The sequence below is a fragment of the Vombatus ursinus genome, unplaced genomic scaffold (genome assembly GCF_900497805.2).
Source record: "Vombatus ursinus unplaced genomic scaffold, bare-nosed wombat genome assembly UNPS02014959.1, whole genome shotgun sequence".
NCBI classification, from domain to species: Eukaryota; Metazoa; Chordata; class Mammalia; order Diprotodontia; family Vombatidae; genus Vombatus; species Vombatus ursinus.
Window position 1 is genome coordinate 9,239,104 of NW_020954737.1, and position 13,373 is coordinate 9,252,476.

The window sequence follows — 13,373 nt, forward strand, 5'->3', positions numbered from 1 at the left end:
TCAAGAAGGATGAGAAATAGTAATTGGGTTTAAAAAGTAAGAGATTACCGGTAGCCAGACAAAGGTGTGGTTAGTAGCCAGGTTACAAGGAGCTGAGAAATCTCTAGGTTGTGAGATAGGAAATTCAGTGAATACATAATGTTCTAGGACCTAGACGTATTTGGCAGTAAAAGAAAGGAGAAATATAAAATGGTAGCTTGAAAAGCTGGCAAGGCTGAGTGAAGGTTTTCTGTTTCTTTTTAAGGCTGGGAAAACCTGAGAATGTTCATAGGTGGCAGAGAAAGAGCTGCTATGGAAAACGAGACTGGACCCCATAGAAGGAGAATGGGAATGACCAAAGGGACAAACTCTTCCAGAGGACAGGAAGAGAAGGGATAAAGAACATTCGTAGAAGAGTTAAATTTCTCCCATGAAAGAGGCCACCTTTTCCTCAGAGACTGAAGCAAAAGGGGAAAGAATGAGTGAAAGTGCAGAAGAATTTTGAGCTATGGAATAAGGGAGAGGAGGAAATTTAAAACTGATAACCTCATTTTGTTCAGTAAAGCAGACAAGGACATCTGCGAAGAGACAAGGGTTGAGGGGATTAATGGAAGTCTGAGATAGGAGCTGAGGGCTTGGAATATCCCCTCAAGGGAGGATGTAAATAGAGGAAGAAGAAAAGGATTGTTGTATGGTAATGAGAACCAGCTTGGTGGCACCAGTGGATAAAGCATCAGGCCTAGAGTCAAGAAGACCTGAGTTCAAATCTGGTCTCAGATACTTACTAGCTGTGTGACCCTGGGCAAGTCATTTAACCCTGTTTACCTCAGTTTCCTCATCTGTAAAAATGATCTGGAGAAGGAAATGGCAAAACCCTACAGTATTTTTGCCCAGAAAACCCCAAATGGGGTCACGAAGAGTCAGACATGACTGAAATGACCAAACAACAATAACAATAATGAGAATCCATTTAAAGTCAGATAACATCAGATTGTAGTGAACACAGTTGGCAGAGTTATGTGACTTCCTAATTCAGGAGCAAAAGTAGCAAAGGCAAATGGTGAGAGTCACTCAAAATTGAGGAGTGATAGAACAAGAATGATGAATGAATTAGAAAGAAGGGAATCAGGGGTAGAGGGAAGTGTGCAGTTGAATTAATTAGCTAGAGTCAAGACTATGAAGAAGGAAAGTGAGACCAGAGGAGAAGGGATGGAATGAGAGAACAAGAAGGGCTGGAAAGGATAGAAGACGTAGTTTGAAGTCAAAGTGTTGAGAAGTAGATGATAAGAGTGCTGGGACCCCAGAATCATGACATGCAGGTCCTGCCTGAATGAATTCGACTCAAGTCTTCTTTCAGCCAAAGACAAGGTTTTATTAGAGATGAACCATACAGGCTAGACTCTTAAGGAATCTGAACATTAGCGACACCCATAAGGATGAGCGGGCATAAGGAAATCTCAGCATTCAAATGGCGGCCAGGATGGATCTTATAAACAGCCAAGTAATTTGGGGTGACTGGAGGAATTCAGGGAGAACCCCAATGGAAGTGTCTGGGAGGTTGAGGGGGGCGTTATCTGGGAATAGACAATGGAGAGCCAGGCTTCATCAGGGTAACAAAGAACTGAAAGATAGGGAAGGAAGAAGTTGAATGGGGTCTGGATAAGATCAAAGATGGGAAATACACTAGGGTATATTAGGGTATCAAAGATTAGGCTTCATTAGGATATCAGAGGGAAATAAGGCCTAGGGATAAGGCCAGTTAATAATCAGGAGACTGCTAAACTTCCTTGACCAGATAAATGAGTTCAAAGAAAGTTTAAAGATTTTCTGGGGCCCATAGATAAATGAGACCCAAATTCTTTTTGGGGTGAGGGGCAAAGGTCTTGGCTTGAACCCATACCCCATCAAAAGGATATGTTTATGAAGAAGGAGACAAAGGGAGAAAAGGAAAGACAATCAGTCAACAAGCATTTGTTAAGTGCTTAATGTGTGCTAGGGACTGGGGATAAAAAGACAAAAATTAAAGAGTTCCTGCCCTCTAGGAGCTTAGCTTCCATCACAGGAAGCAACATGTATAAACATTTTGTTGTTCAGTTGTTTTCAGTTGTGTCCAACTCTTTGTGACTTCATTTGGGGTTTTCTTGGCAGAGATCCTGGGGTGGTTTGCCATTTTCTTTTCTAATTGATTTTACATGTGAGGAACTGAGGCAAACAAGATTAAGTGACTTGCCCAGGGTCACACAGCTGATAAATGTCTGAGGCCATATTTGAACTCAGGAAGATGAATCTTCCTGACTCCAGACACAGTGCTCTATCTGCCATACCACTTAACTGTCTGTGTAAACATAAGCACGTATAAAATAAATACTAGGTAAATGAGAGAAGAAAGCATTCACAGTGGAAGAAATCATGAAATGTATCATTTAGAAAGTTGTGCTTGAACCAATCTTTGAAAGAAACTATGCAGAAGTGAAGAAGGGATGAGGGCATTCCAGCGACAAGGGCAACCTGTGCAAAGGCACAGAGATGAAAGAGAGAGTGCTGTGTGTAGGAACATTAAAAAGGCCATTTGGGCTGATTCATAGAGTATATAAAGAGAGTGATATTTAACAAGGCTGGGAAGATAGGATGGAGCTAGGTTATAATGGCCTTTAAATGTGGAACAGTATATATTTGATCCTAGAGGTAGTAGGGAGCCACTGGTGTTTAATGCGCAGGAGAGTGAGGTGGTTGGACTTGGGCTTTAGGAATATAATTTTGAAAGCCATATGAACAGAATATTAAGATTACAAAGAGGAATTTCAGAATACAAGATCATAGAGGAGGTACAATTTGGAATAATTGTGAGGCCTAAGGTATGGCAATTCCTGTGAGTGAATACTGTAGGACAGGAGAAGGTGGACTATGACCTGGAAGGCTCAGGTATTCAAGGAAACAGAAAGATGAATACTGAAGTTGGTTTTTTTATGAATACAAAAGCTGAGGCAGAAAGGAAGACTTTGAATTAGGTTCTAAACTCCTGGAGAAAGGAAAGAGACAGTGACCTGGGGACTAGTAGATGAAAACAAGGATGATACAGATGAAGGGATTTAACTTCAAAGGAAGAGGTGTTACTGTATTCGAGAGAATGGTAGCAAAGAAAGGATCTAGAAGTAACAATAATTAACAAGGAGTAGGTCACTTCTTTTGACTCAGTTGGGAGAGCGGTATAGCATGAGAAGAAGCAACCAGCTCAAGAGAGGGAAACTAAAGACGATGTGTCATTGTGGGACAGTCAGGTTGTTAAGGATGGAAAAGATCTAGTATGATGGAGGGTTTATTAGATTAAGCAGGGTTCCAAAGGAGACAATGAAAGGAAAAGAAATTTAAGGACTAGGGGAAAGTAGGGTTAAACTGGATGAGAATACTGGGAAAGCAGTAAGATGAAGATGAGGAAAGGATTTTCATTTTGCAAAAGATGACTAAATAATAGATGTAAGAGCTAAAAGTAATGCTAATCAGGAAGGTAATGTGACCATTAATCCCAAATAGTCTTAGCTGGGTGCTAGACTACTACACTTGGTAATCTCTGCTTGATTTAATTACCAACTTTATGCTGATGATTCTGTCAACTGGACCAGAACCAGCCTCTAACCTGGGGGTGGTTGGAGCCAAAATAGAGCAGGCTAGAGACAGGAGAGTCAGGGCGCAAACAGAAGTTTAAATAATTTCAGAGTAAGGAAAATGACATTTGCAAATGGAAGCTCCCCTCCTAAGGAGGGCTGAAGGCTGCTAAGGCTGGGGCCACTTATATACATGAAAGGGGTTGACCCACAAAACAATAATTTTTAGATTTTGAGATAGTTCTCAGGGTTAGCATTTCTTGGGACTATACAGGTATTCTTGGATCCTATGGGAACAGTCATTGTCTCAAGAATTGGGGGTCATGGCCACCCTGTGGGGCACAGAACCAGAGTGACAAGGCACAGGGATTGTGAAAACATGTGATGGATGGCCCTGGGAAATAAGGGAAGCTAAATTCCTTAGTAAACATCTGGTGGTGGTCCAAGCCACACACTTTGCCAGAGGGTGAGATCATTCCAGGGCACAAACATTATTGTTATGCCAAACTCAAGGCACAGCCTGCTTGCTGGAACTTAGCTCTGGAAAACAGGATATCTCCAAAATAGTGTGACATTTCCCCCTTTTGGCCAAAGGGAGGGGGTCTGAAAGAATCTCTACTCTTATGGCCAATAAAAGAGAGCCAGGCATACACCATGGGATATTGCCATGGGGTTAGTTCCTTGAGGGGACCTATCCGGAAAATGTGTCCTAGGTAATCTATTGAAAAGAGAGGGAGCCAAGAATGTCAGAGTGAGAAAATGGCACCACATGCTTGAATCAGGGCCTTGGTGGTTGGGTACATAATAAAAGGGAAGAGGGGAAAAAACTAGAACAGTAGCTTCAGCTTCTCATCTGGAATCTTGGGACAGCTATCTTATCTGGATGTTGGAAGGGAAGGTTGGAAATATAGATTGTAAAGGGCTTTGGTGCCAAAAAGGAAATTGCATCATATCCTAGGGGCAATAGGGAGCCACTGAAAGCTTCTAGAACAGAAGAGTGACATAGTCAGACTTGTGCTTTAAGAATATCAATTGGGCTGGATTGAGAGTACAGACTAGAGGGAGACAAATTAAGAAACTATTTCAATTGTCCAGATGAGAGCAGATGTGGGCCTGAATTAGTGTGGTGGTTATGTGAATGGACAGGAGACTGTTATGAAAGTAGATACTACATGATTTGACAACTGGTTGGATTAAGGGAAAAGAGGAAACTGAGGAGTTTGACCATGAAAGGGAGAAGAGATTAGGATTGTACTTTGAAGGAATGGCAGAGTCCTACAGAGGTTGTTAAAGGATTAGGGAGACTTGACCATGTTTGTGGATAGCAGAGAATGAGCCAACAGATAAGGAGAGGTCAAAGAAAGCATCCAGGGCAGATGGGAGGGGATGAAATCAAGAGTGCAAATGGAGCATTTGGCCTTGTTAAGTGGAGAAGGTCTGCATCTTCCTTCCCATTCTTTCTCCAACACACTCATGCTTCTGCCAAGACTCAGCAACAGTGGGAAGGATGAAGGTGATGAAGGATTGAGGAATGGTTATTCTTTTCAGATATTAATGGAAAGCAGTCTATTGTGCCACAAGTGGAATAGGTAGACCCTTCAAAAATGGAAGCTAAGAGAAGGTCTCCAGTTCCAGTCTCTGAGTGGCCTAGGGGCCTGGAATCCTCAATGCTACTGGGGCACAGGTTGATAGAGAGGAATAGGTTCCAGGGAAGGATATTTATGTCAGCAGTTCTTCCTTTTTCTTCAGCAGCAGCCCCTATTCTAATTTTAAAAAAAATATATATATATATATATAGCTATTACATCATCTTCATTTCTTAGTATATTCCTCTTCCTCTCTTACCCAGCAAGCCATCCCATGTAACAAAGAGATAAAAGCAGTTGAGCCCGAATCTGACAGTATATGTTATATACCACATCAATAGTTCTCCACCTCAGCAAAGAAAGGAGGGAGACACATTTCTTCATTTCCTGGTTTTTCCAGGGCCAATCTTCTTACAGCCTCCACTTTCTAAATAAATGAGATTGGAATCAGTTAACAGGTTATTATCCAATCATACAGACTTCTCCCTACTTAAACCTGAAAGCAAAGATTGTAAGTGATCAGTTAATACTACTGCAATGAAGACAAAGGATACTGTCTGACTAAATAAGTTTTCTGACTGGAGAGGAGAGGGGAACTGAACCTCTGCTTGAGTCAGTTGTAAGAATTCACTCTTGGGCTTCTCTAACCATTAGGCCCCTCCCCAGTAGAAATGAGGGTGATGGGACTATCTCCTTGGTAGAGGCTGTGATAAATTTGGTTATCTTTTCTGATCTGCCTTTTAATCAGATAGCTAATTTGGCAGACAACATTTTGCTAGCACAGAAAAGTTATGACCCCTGCATTCAGAGATCTTTCATTCTTTAAACTACTATTACTGCTGCTGCTACTACTATAAAGAAGAATCCAAGAGAAATTATTTTTCTTTCATATCTAAGATTTTTCCCCTTTCTACTTCCTCATTCAGAAATCAGCCCTTTGGGCACAATGGATAGAGCACTGGCCCTGGATTCAGGAAGACCTGAGTTCAAATCTGGCCTCAGACACATAACACTGACTAGCTGTGTGACCCTGGGCAAGTCACTTAACCCCATTGCCTAGCCAAAAAAAAAAAAATCAGCTCTTTGGTGGGTTATTTAGCCAGCATCTGAAGGACATTGCTGATAATGAGATTAGATTAACTTTTTCCTCAAACTGGTTCAAACCCCACCCAACCAGGGAAGCCTATTGTGTTCTACACAGGCTTGGGTAGATCCTTTGTCTAGATTACCCAAAGGCTGGGGTGGTCTGGGTACAGATAAGTAAGAGCAACATAATCAAAGATCTCCTAGCCCCTCATTAGAACAGGTCTACTTCTCATTAAAATGTTCATTATTCTCATAAATCATTCACCAATAAGACTTGATTGCTGCCTATCCAGGAAAGCCCACTCTTTTCAGGGCATATAAGCATAAAGAAGCCACCATGATCTATCTTTGGTTCATGAGAAATGGCCAAATGATCAATCCTTTCATTCATTAATTATTTGCTAGCCATAATTAATAAAATGACTAATTACTTAGGAATCATGTCAAACTTTTTTTTACATCACAAATCCAAAGATTGCTTTTATACCTCAGAGTATTAAATCAATCAATCTGCCTATTAATCAATCAATTATTCAATAAGTTTTTATTAAACTCCTACTGCAAAGTACTATGCTATGCATTGAGGATACAAATATGAAAAATCAAACAATCTTTGACCTCAAGGAGCTTCCTTTTTATTGGGGTTGGGGGAGGAAGTACATGTAAAAAAATATAAAGCACACTTACAGAGCTAATAAATACAAATATATACAAAGTCGTTAAAAAAACAGGGTAGTTTGGATGGGTACACACCAGTTGTCGAGGGTTAGGAAAGGTTTCGTGCAGAAGAAAATACAACTTAATAGAGAAGAGGGATTCAATGAGGCAGAAGCAAGGAGTGAGTATATTCCAGGCATGTGGGACAGTTTACATAAGATGATTTGAGGTTCATTCTAAAAAGCCTCTCTGCACTAAATAAATCTTCCCCATGAGGATGCCCCAATCATATTCTACCATTCAGTCCCTTTGGAAGAAAGTATTTTGTCTCTAGGAGGACCCTGTTAAATTGCCTCTAGGTGAGGTAACAATGAAACAGGTGAATTGGCTGTCAGAGAAAGGATGGAGATATAGGACAGGTAAATTCTGATGGAGAGATGTTGTGACTAAAAAGAGAAAAATTTATGTCAGGCAGGTCTGACTGGGTGAAGGGCTGTATAGGGAGTACCTATAAGTAAGAAACATCACATGAGAGCCCAGCACATCTGGGAGGGGGAAATGACATTGAACAGGTAGGGGTGAAGAGGAAAAGAGGCTATGATGAGGTAAAGGGAGGCACCAGAGATAAACTTTGGCCCCAGGAAAAACCCTGGAATAGCTGAACCAGAAGAAAGATGGGATGCAGCAGTCCAGCAGCCTTTTCAGATTTTGCAAGCTGTTTTGGGGAGGGAGGTAGAGAGGGAAGGGGAGAAAAATTTAAAACTAAAAGCTTATGGAAGTGACTGTTGATAAATCAAAATACAAAAAAAAAAAAGATAAACTTCACTGACTTGGGAGTCTCCCCTAAGGCTAATCCCATGGGTCCTCACCCGAACGTCTGCCTATTTGATACAGGACCTCTTTGGGACCAATGGGACAGAACGGTACATGTTTCAGATGTTCCAATCCAAAAACAAAGACCTCCTGTTTACGGACAACACTGAATGCTTGTCAGATGTTCCAGAGAAAAGAACCTATGAAAAACATTTGGGACCAGAGCATATCAAGATCATTGAGTCTCTGAGAAAATGCTCAGATGTTTCAGGTAAGTCAAATGAAACCTCAAGGAGGAAATCAGGAATGTACAAACAAATGGATACTGAAGCAGCACAGATGTCATTAAATAAAATAAATGTGTTTTGAGGATTTACTTTGAGCCCAACAGTGTAGTAAGTGTGGTGGAGACAAACAGGTGGAAATTTACATAAATCCCTACTTGGGGAATAGCTGATGACAGGGATTGCCCTCCTCATGTCCTTTGTTTATTCTTCAGTTTGCTACTGACCCCTTGCTTCTCAGGCCACCCCAGGGTTGTGCTTTAGTTGGATTTGCATTGGCAGAACCGCTGTAGAGGAAGAGGAGGACAGGAGAGAGAAGTGGGTTGTAACTCCCCAGCTCTAAGGATGGGTCTCTTTTATTCATTCCCCAGTCCTGTTGCAAATTCCTATATCAACTTCACTGGCTTTGTTGGCAGCTCATTCCCACACTTATTTCCTCATACCCCAATGCAGATGATTCATTCTGTTCTTTGCCCAAGACCTCCACACTTCCAGCTCCTATGAGAAAATGAGAGAAAGCCTGAAATATAAATTTCAGAGAATTTTTCCTCTGAAATGTAAATAACTTATTTTTAGAACATTATGTAAAGATCCTCATTATTGCTTCTGTAGGATTCTTTCCCTGATAATGGAGTGAAAAAAGAGGAGAGGGACTTAAGTCAGAGCCTTTTTCTTCACTTTCTTTTCTCTATCACTATAACCAAAAGGAAAGAAAATAACCCTTAGGAAATTTCACAAGGGCTGTGTATTCATGTCTTATTAATAGTAAGATAGGAAAAAAAGAGAAACCTTGATTTGGAAGCAGCAAGTGTGGACAACTGAAAGGAAAGCAGGGAGACCAATTCGGAGGGACCCCAGGAGAAAGAACATGTTAGCTCAGAAGTGTTCCTAGTTTTAATTGGGTGGGAGGGTACCCTGGGTTTTATCTTGATATGAGATACTTGTGCCGATAATTTACTCCTGAAACACCCTCCCACATCCACACCCACCCCTCTTCCACACACATCTTAGGCCAAGACCTCACCCAACTCTATCCCAAGCTAAAAAGGCCAATACCAGTGACTTGGAGCTAGAAGAATCATAGTACAACTGGCCAGCAAGAGAGGGACAGGGGAGAAGGGAGAGTCTCAGATTCCACTGAAGGACAAAAATATTCTTGATACTTTTAATTTGGAACTCAGATTATACTTCCTTTAGAACCACTGTTTCATGGTGCCACAAAATACTAAATACAACAGAAATATACTTCAGGAGCACTGAAGGATATTTAGGCTGGCCTCTTAAGTTATCACTCATCAGTAAAACATGACTCCCTTGAGTAAATTCTAGTGCTTTCTCTTAGCTGATTATCTCCAATTTATACTGTATATAGCTTAGTTATACAAAGTTGTTTGTATCTTAACACTCCAATTACACTTCTTGAGGGCAGCGGCTATCTTTTGTCTTTCTTTATATCCCCAGCACTTAGCACAGTGCCTGGCACACAAAAAGTGCTTAATAAATGCTCGTTGACTGACTAAAAGCATTCTGAATTCTAAACAGTTGACTTGTGAACTTCTGGGCACAGCCTATTAGCAAGCTGAGGACTATCTGTGTAAGACATGGCTTTTGTCTAAAAGAAGTTTGTGGACTAGTAGAGAAGGCCATATACATGAAACAAGGGGCATAAAAGATAGTATACAATAAAATGCTAAATTAGGTGATACAGAAACTAATGGCAGGAGGGGCTTCTATTCTCTGATGCATCCACAATTTTACTGATGTGAGTATCCCAGCAGTAGCCCAGTTGCAAACCATCATTATCGCGTCTCTGTGGGGGCAAAAAGGCATCAGGCAGATGAAGATTTACATTGATCCCTTGTATATAAACATCAACACCTTATCATCTTGCTCCACTTTTTTGTGTGTTGTTGTTCAGTCATTTCAATCTTGTCTGACTCTTCATGACTCCATTTGGGGTTTTCTTGGCAAAGATACTGGAGAGGTTTGCCATTTCCTTCTCCAGCTCATTTTACAGATGAGGAACTGAGGCAAACAGGGTTAAGTGACTTGTCCAGGGTCATACAGCTAGTGTCAGAGTCTTCTTGATTCCAAGCCCAGTGCTCTATCCACTGGCGCCACCTAGCTGCCCTTCTTGCACCATTCTAACTATAATCCTCAACTTGGAGTCTGCCCACCATGCTGGGGCTGCTTCTCCTGACATCTTATGAATACCAATGAAACTGTCCATGAGTTATCCTTTGCTCTCATTATATGACAGGTTCATCTCCTTTTCTGATTATACATTTCTCTAATGACATCCTTTATGTTGCTTTATGTGCTGTCTTCCCCATTTAATTATGAGCTCCTTGAGAGCAGGAACTGTCTATTTTCTATTTCTCCAATGCTTAGTGCTTAATAAAGTGCTTAATAAAGACTTTTTCATTCATTCACCTGTACAAGTCTGAATTGTACATATTTATACATAAAATGTAATATGTTGTAGCCTATTAGTGTCCACCAAGCACCTCTTCATTATTCTGTGAGTGACTCAAGACTTTAATTCTTTGGAGACTTCTAAGGCATTCAAATAGTCTGATATGAATAACATTCTGCCCATTTCTGCTCCACAGACCTCCTGCCTATCTGCGAGTTCATAAATACTTAGAAACCTAGGAAAATGAGACAATCTTCCAGATGGGCTTACAATCCAAAATGCCCCACTGCAAATGTGATGGAGGCCTCTTTCTCACTTCTTGTCAACAGATGATCCCAGAGAGGAGTCTGGGCTAACGTCACGAACCTTCATGCTTATGCTTTCACTTGAGCAAGAAATAAAGTAGATGAATGTCACTGATTGTGTGTATCTCTTCATCTTCTATAGAGTTCTTCCATTTCTAAGTTTTTCCCTCATCTAGAGCACTTTCTTCCATACTATAATTCCCAAACTAAGTTACTTATTCCTGTACAGTTAGGACCTTCCTCAGAATTTTCCAGATTTTATTCTTCATCATACCTTACAGTGGAAGCTATAGTACCTCAATCAAGTTACCTAAGTGAAACTTAAGTAAGAGGTTCCTGAGAGAGGTGTTCAGAGGTATCAAATTCCTACTGGAGGCCAAATGGCCTAGCAAAACTCTCAATTGTTGCCCAAATTTGACTAAAACATAATTGGGGAATGTTTAGTAAGATAATTAAAAATATAATACAACATAGATAATGTTAATTTGTAGTTTTCTAAATCCATTTCTGTTTAAGTTTGATAATAATAGTGTAAGTGGACTTTAGTAGTTTGGACTTTGGTCCAAACCTATAACTCCATTAGCATAGAGAACTCCCAATGGGAAAACTTTTCTAACAATACAGTTTCTCTATCTGTAAAATGATGGTAATAATACTTATGCCACTTATTTTTCAGGATGATTCTAAGAAAACTTTTTATGGTAAATCACTACATAAACGTGGTAAATCCTTTGAGGCTCACATTAACAAAATGTAGGAATGATTAGCATATTCAATTTTGCTTATGCATGGATATTTAGCACAGTGCCTGGCATATACTAGTGTGACATAAAAGTTTGAGAGATAATCTGGGTAATTAATCATTTTATTAATAATGCTAGCATTTTATTAATAAAAGAGGTCAGTGGCACTCTCCAATATCAAAGATAAACATGGCTGCCAGGCTCATGGCTTATATGCCCTTGGTAAAGTAGATGTTCCAGGGGGTAGCAATTGACTCTAACTGGTTAACAATTAATGAGAGAATGAATATTGCAATGAGAAGTAGGCTCACTCTAATGAAGGGCTGAGTGACATCATGTCACTCTTTCTACACCCAGACCACCCCCAAGCCTTGGGCAATCTAGGCAAGGGATCTACTTCCACCCAAACTTGCTTAAGTGGGACTCAATGGACAGGAATTCACCTTAGATAAGATTCCTTATAAGGCTGGGTGGGGTCTGACCATGATTGAGGAGAAAGTTCAATTTTCAGAGAATGGCTTTCTTTTTAGTTATTGACCATTTACCTCATGTTGAAGTCAATCCCTCCCTAGTTGAAGTTCCAACTGAAGAGGTTTTGAATGCCACTAGGTTCCTTTCGTGTGGCAAAGAACCTGGTGCTGATTCTATTTCAGCTGAGATTTATAAGGTGCAGGTCCATTGCTCATACAAAAGCTGACTGAAATTTTCCAGGTTATGTGGCAAGAGGAGGTTATCCCCCAGGAGTTCAAGGATGCCTCCATTGTCCATCTCTGTAAAGGTAAAGGAAATAGATTGTCCTGTGACAATCACGGGGGGGAGGGTCTCTCTCTTATTCATTGCTGGCAAGATTCTTGCCAGAGTCCTCCTTAATAGGCTGATCCTTAACCTGGAAGATGGTCATCTACCTGAGAGCCAGTGTGGCTTCTGAAAGGGCCGAGGAACGGTCAGTGTGGTGTTTTTTGCCTGACAACTCCAGGAGAAATGCTAGGAGCAGAACAGAGGTCTGACGTACACAAAGTTTGTAGATCTGACCAAGGCCTTTGATACTGTTAGTCGGGAGGGCTTATGGAAAATTATGTCAAAATTTGGCTGCCCAGAGAAGTTCATCAGCATTGTACGTCAATTTCATGACTGCATGCTTGTCCAAGTTGTGGATAATGGACAATGCGCTTGTGCTTTCTCAGCCACCAGCAAGGCTGTGTGCTTGCTCCTATGCTTTTTAGAATGATGTTTTCAGGCATGTTGTCAAATGCTTTCAATGAGGATGAGCATGGCATCAAGGTCAGCTACCACACTGATGGTAAATTCTTCAACTTGAAAAGACTACAAGCCAAGACCAAAGTGGAGAGAGTGTTGGTGCATGATTTTCTGTTTGCAGATCATTGTTCACTCAATGCTGCCTCTGCAGCTGAGATACAACAAAGTATGGATTAGCAGTCTACTGCTTGTGCTAATTATGGCCCAAGAATTAACGCCATGAAAACACAGGTGCTCCATCAGGCACCACCTCACCATCCATACAAGGAACCATTGGTTACAGCAAATGGAGAACTTTTGAATGCTGTGGATAAGTTCACTTACCTAGGTAGTATACTTTCCAGGGATGTACAAATTGACAATAAAGTTGATGCATGCATTGCCAGAGCTAGCTCAGTGTTTTCGAAGGCTCTGAAGGAAAGTGTGGGAGAGAAGAGGTATTAGACTACCAGACTGAAGGTCTACAGAGCATTGTGCTTGATGGGGTTGGGGTCTGGGCCCCAGAAAGGAAATACCCTGGACTTTCCCACATGGCCAATCTCTGGCATTAGCTGAGTCTATAATCCCATCAACTGGCCTTTCATTGTGGCTACATCCAATCTCCCAATTCTGTTAACCTAGCTTGGCCTTCCTTTATCTTACCTC

At 40.9% G+C, this 13,373-nt stretch overlaps 1 pseudogene; it reads left to right on the forward strand.

The window, feature by feature from the left end:
* Nucleotides 1-13,373, forward strand: part of LOC114030386 — an 87,405-nt pseudogene that overhangs the window by 45,023 nt on the left and 29,009 nt on the right.